The following is a 5,610-nucleotide window of genomic DNA, read 5'->3' as shown; positions in this document are numbered from 1 at the left end:
CTTTGTCCTTTCAACTGCACCACCTGAGAGACACTGGTTCTTGCAACTGGAAGGGGCTTTCAAATGCAGCCTCCTCTCCCTCCCTGAGACAGGTGAACTCTTGACTGATCAGATGGATGAATGCGACCTGCCTTGAGGGAAGGAGCTAACATAGGTGTGGCCAGTTAATTTAACAGACTTGCCTGTTGTGTTTATAAGCCCTGGGAGGAGAGTGCAGAGCGTTAGATTTTAACTTTCCCGTAGCGTCGTTGGACACACGTCATTAGAGCTCCTGGGCCAGGCAGAGTTAATAGTGGAGACCCACTGGCCCAGACACTGCTGCCAGAGCTAGCACTCAAAGGATGGGGCCCAGATCCTCAGCTGGGGTAAAGCAGTGTCATTCCATTGACATCAGTAGAGCTATGCTGATTTACACCCACGATGGACCTGGCCCTGGCTTTTGGCCAGTGCTCCAGAACTGCATCCACAGCCGCTCCTGGGAGATTTCTGAGATTTCCAGGGTCCCACCCATGGCAGAGTCCAGTCAGGAGCGGCGTCAGGGTTTTTGCCGCCCTAGGCGACAGCGCTCCTCCTCTGAGCATTCAGGAGGCCTGGGGTCTTCGGTGGGGGGGGGGGGGGGTCCTTCCGCTCCACGTCTTCGGGGCACTTGGGCAGCTCCCGGAGCGAGTGAAGGACCCACCGCTGAATTTCCGCCGAAGACCCGGAGCGGAAGGACCCCCCGCCTCCGAATTTCTGCCGAGGGCGGCAAAATGCCGCCCCCCAAATCCTGCTGCCCTAGGCGACCGCCTAGAGTCACTTAGTGGAAGCGCCGGCCCTGAGTCCAGTCCCCCACTTAGTACCACCCACTGTAATTGCAAACTCCTCAGGTGTTTCCCTAGCAAACAGCCATGGCTTGGCAGAGCTGGGAACAATCCTACACTGGGAAAGGAGAGGATCCAGGACAGCCCTGATCCCCAGTGGAAACCGCTGAGAGTTTGAAATAGCCACCACGAGCCCAGGAAGCACTCCTGGTTTTAACAGCGAGAGCGGCTGACTGGTGCGACAAGTCACCAAGGGAGGTGGTGGGTTCTCCACCGATGGGTGTATTTAAATCAGGACTGTTGGTCTTTCTAATAGACACATCCTAGCCTACCTGTGGGGCAGAGACTTGGTGCGGGACTCACTGGGGGGACTTCTCTGGCCTGTGCAATACAGGGGGTCAGGCCAGGAGATCTAATGGTCCCTGCTGGTCTTAAGATCTGGGAATCTAGAGATGGGTGCTGCACCAGTTCCGGCTCCACTGGGCAGCTGTAGACCCCCTTTTACTCCAGCACTGGGGGCTGCCTGGTGCTGATAGTGGCCGAGGTGCAGCTTGGGAGCAGTTCTAGCGTGCATGGTGCGAACTGCCCAGGAAGGTGTTGCTTTGCAGCAGGCCAGCAGCCCCTAACTTTGGGGAGGGGGGATAAACTCAGTCCTGTCTTTAGAGACCAAGTGCCTTTGTGGGATAAGCCACATTCCCTGGAGCATGGGAGGAGCGGCCCAGCCTGTAGCGATTCCTCGCTTGGCTGATCTCGGACCAGGTCTTTGGGCAAGCTGCCAGCTAAGGGGCCAGGCCCCTGGCCAAGGCGGCCCTGTGATTGCGTTAGGAGAGTGACTCAGCAAAACTCTGGGCGGAGGCCTGGGGCAGGGCTCATTCCTCCTTGGGGAGTGCAGCTCAGCTGCCTCTGCGAGGCGGAGCCCCTGGAGGGCTCGGGCCAGTGCCCTGAAAATGGGCATGTCAAGGGGAAGGGGCAATCGAATGAAGTCCTTACCTAGTTTAACAGCTGCCGCAGTGATGGGGCACAGATCCCCCTCCTCTCCAGCCACAGAGCAGGGTATACTCACCAGCCCAGAGTGGCCAGTCCCTGGTCCTGAGGAGAGCCAGGGCTGGGGTGAGGGGAAAGGCAACCAGGCCCAGAGACCAGAGGCCTAGGTACCAGGTGAAGACAGGACGTAAAGGGACCAGATCGGCACGGATTCATGGGGTCTGCAGCCTAACTCTGGTATCAGCAGGCCCCAGCATCCAGAAAGGAATCAGGTCCCCAGAGACCGGCTTGAACGTTTCCAAACTGACAAATGTTGGGTTGTTTATTGACCTTTCCGTCTTGGAGCCTTGGTGGGGAGGGGTCACGTTTTCAAGCCCTGCTCCACAGCCACAAGGGCTAGACCCATGTGTGTTCAAACAGAAGTTGAGATTCTCACGTAGTCACAGGACTGCACAAGCTGGGACTCCCAGAAACACACCAACTCTCACGAGACAGGAGGGGGCAAGGCTGGTGCAGACCCAGCTTCTTGACCTTGGCACCTTTCGGGTCCCTCAGTGAAGTTGTGTGGAGGGGTCTGTCTGGGGAGGGCCTCCACAGGGGCATGCAATGAGCATCCTTTGAGTTCTTGGCAGGCAGCTGCATACGAGTCCTTTGCAAAGCCTCCGAGCAGAATCAGAACACAGAGCTAGTCTATGCCCTTATTGCCCTGGTTGACACTGCTCAGAGGACCTGCAGCATTCATGCTAGCACCTGTTGCAGTCTGGCACCTCCAGCTGTCTTTATGGCCACAATGATTGAATATTCACATCACAGAATCCAAGAGATCCCCCTGCCACGGCTGGCCAAGTGCATAATGGCGTCTCTATGTCTGCCGGTCTGACTGTATGGTCTCTACCCTTTCCCTTTGTGCACTGCAACACACACACACACACACACACACACCACAATTCCTAATGACATGCAGGGTCACTAAACTGATGTCGCTTTTGTATGTTACATGACGACCACGACCATGAGGATGGGAGACTGTTTCTTTCAATCTGTCGTAGGAAGCCAGGCCGGAGGTGCGAGGGAAATGCGGAGGAAGAAGTTCTTCCAGGGCAGTGGTTTTCAAACTTTTCTGGGGACCTAGTTGAAGAAAATTGTTGATGCCTGCAACCCAACGGAGCTGGGGATGAGGGGGTTGGATTATGGGAGGGGCTCTGGGCTGGGGCAGAGGGTTGGGGTGCGGGGGTGAGGGCTGCGGGGTGGGACCAGAGTTGAGGGGTTCAGGGTGTGGGAGGGGGCTCTGGGCTGGGATGCAGGAGTGGGTCAGGGCTCTGGGATGGGGGTGCAGGGTCTGGGGGTGGGGCCAAGGTGTTTGGGGTGCAGGAGGGGGCTCTGGGTTTGGGGGGGCTCAGTGCTGGGGCAAGGGGGTTGGGGTACAGGAGGGGGGGTCAAGGCTCTGGGCTAGGGCTGAGAGGTTTGGGGTGCAGGAAGGGGTTCCAGGTTTGGGGGGACTCAGAGCTAGGGATTGGGGCATGGGCTTATCTCGGGCGGCTTCCGGTCAGCGGCACAGCAGGTGTGCCAAGGCAGGCTTCCCGCCTGTCCTGGCACCGCAGACCATGCTGCACCCAGGAAGCGGCCAGCAGCAGGTCTGGCTCCTAGGCGGAGGCACACAAGCGGCTTCACGTGACTCTCGCCCGCAGGCACACACACCCCAGTTCCTATTGGCCAGGAGCAGGGCCGGCTCCAGGGTTTTTGCCGCCCCAAGCAGGGGAAAAAAAAAAAAAAAAAAAAGCCGCGATCGCGATCTGTGGCACTTCGGTGGCAGCTCTACCGCTGCCACTTCAGCGGCAATTCGGCGGCGGGTCCTTCCCTCCGAGAGGGAGTGAGGGACCCACCACCGAATTGCCGCCGAAGACCCAGACGTGCTGCCCCCCTCCGTTGGCCGCCCCAAGCACCTGCTTGCTGAGCTGGTGCCTGGAGCCAGTGCTCAGGGTGGGGGCAGCGCGCGGAGCCCCATGACCCCCCTGCCTAGAAGCCAGACCCACTGCTGGCACTTCCAGGGCGCAGCGCGGTGTCGGAACAGGTAGGCACTAGCCTGCCTTAGCTGGGTAGCACCACTGCCAGGACTTTTAACATCCCAGTCGGCGGTGCTGACCAGAGCGAACCAGTGCCTGACATGCTGCCACCCAGTACTGGGTCACAACCCGAACTTTGAAAAATGCTGTTCTAGGGTTAATCTTGATTTTCTCCTTCTAGTTAATTCCTGAGCAGAACAAAGAAAAGGACACTGATTCTTTGCCACATGACAAATACCACAGGATGTGAAAAATTGACACTAAGTAAATGTATTTTTAAGAGTCAGTTTTGAATGTAACTTTGAAGTACTGCAATGGGGTGTCCATGTCCAGACCTAGCAAGACATTCATTGTTTATTAGTTACCTGTCAGGAAACCTAGCAACTGATTATTAAAAGGATCTGTATGAAGCTGTAGCTAGTGGGTGATGAAATGGGCTTTTGTTTAAAGGTGTCAAACTGCAGCCAAGATGCATTAGTTAACGAATGTAGGTCTATTTAACCTAGCATAATTAAATATACATGAAACCAACCTGTAATTATGCTAGCGTGGGGCATTATGGATTTGCTAGACTATCTGGCCCAGAACCCCAGCCTGGTTGCACGAGGTTAGTGCCAACAGGAGAGCGCGCTGTACCATGAGTCTCTCTGTTCATTGCAGAGAAGGTCTGCAGCATTCCAGCACTGAAGCGCCCGGCTCGGTGCTGACAAGATGAGAAATCTCACTCAGGGTTCCTCTGCACAGGTCTGATTATTCATTACACAAAGCCAGACCCTGACCCCTGCTCCAAGCCTGGCTCATTGGGATCAAGCAGCTATTGCCCAGGTGGTGCTGAGGTTAGAATCCAGTCAGTCCACCCTTTCCAGACTGCATAGCACCCGAGAACTGCTATCTGACGGCAACTACAGCCTCAGCCAGGCTGCTGGCAGACTCTCCTTACATGGAGCGATGCCTCAGACCTGGACCAGGGAGGCACGCCATCACCCCCACCCTGCCCTCACCACACACAAAGCCGTGACGATTCATCTCCATGGTTAGCATCCCTGCAGAGTGGCTCCTGTCTGAGACCTTCCACGTCTCAGCCGCAGGATCAGGCCATTAGCAGTAATTCCACTGACCAGCAGAATTCTCTTTCATTAACACCCCTTAAAATCACCAAACCACTGCACACTGCAAGGAATCATTGAGACCTAATGGCTATTATCCAGTGCCCTAATGTTACACCATCTGCATCGCCTCATTCACCTAGAGGCCTGGGGGTGAGTGAAAGACCCACAATATTTTGACAGAATGGATCACAATCATTGAAGTGACTCCAGGAAAGTGGAAAAAGCCAATTTTCTGCTCACCTTTGAGTGGAGCAACACAGCCCCCTGGCGGCCTGTTCAGTTACTCAGAGGCACGTCCTGGGAGAACAATTCTACAGGCCACCTGCCAGGGCCCAGGGGTCGGCAGCTGTGCCCTGCCCCGGCTGGTCTCTCGCGCAGGGACGAGAACACTGCTGTCGCACCCTCCCGCGCTCGGCCTGCTGTGGGAGCTTCGTTCTGTAGGCCCGAGTCAGCAGCAGATCTTGGCATCCAAGAGTCACTCCTCTGCAGGGTATGGGCTGACTTTCCCCAGTGACCCAGCCAAGAGAGAATGTCAGCATATTAGGATCTTAAAGCTTATTCCACCCTCCCCCTCCACACACACACACACACACACACACACACACACACACACACACACACACACACACACACACACACACACACACACACACA

Source organism: Emys orbicularis, chromosome 3, assembly GCF_028017835.1.
Source record: "Emys orbicularis isolate rEmyOrb1 chromosome 3, rEmyOrb1.hap1, whole genome shotgun sequence".
In the NCBI taxonomy this organism is placed as follows: domain Eukaryota; kingdom Metazoa; phylum Chordata; order Testudines; family Emydidae; genus Emys; species Emys orbicularis.
The sequence above is the reverse complement of the archived record's forward strand: the minus strand, read 5'-3'. Positions refer to the sequence as shown.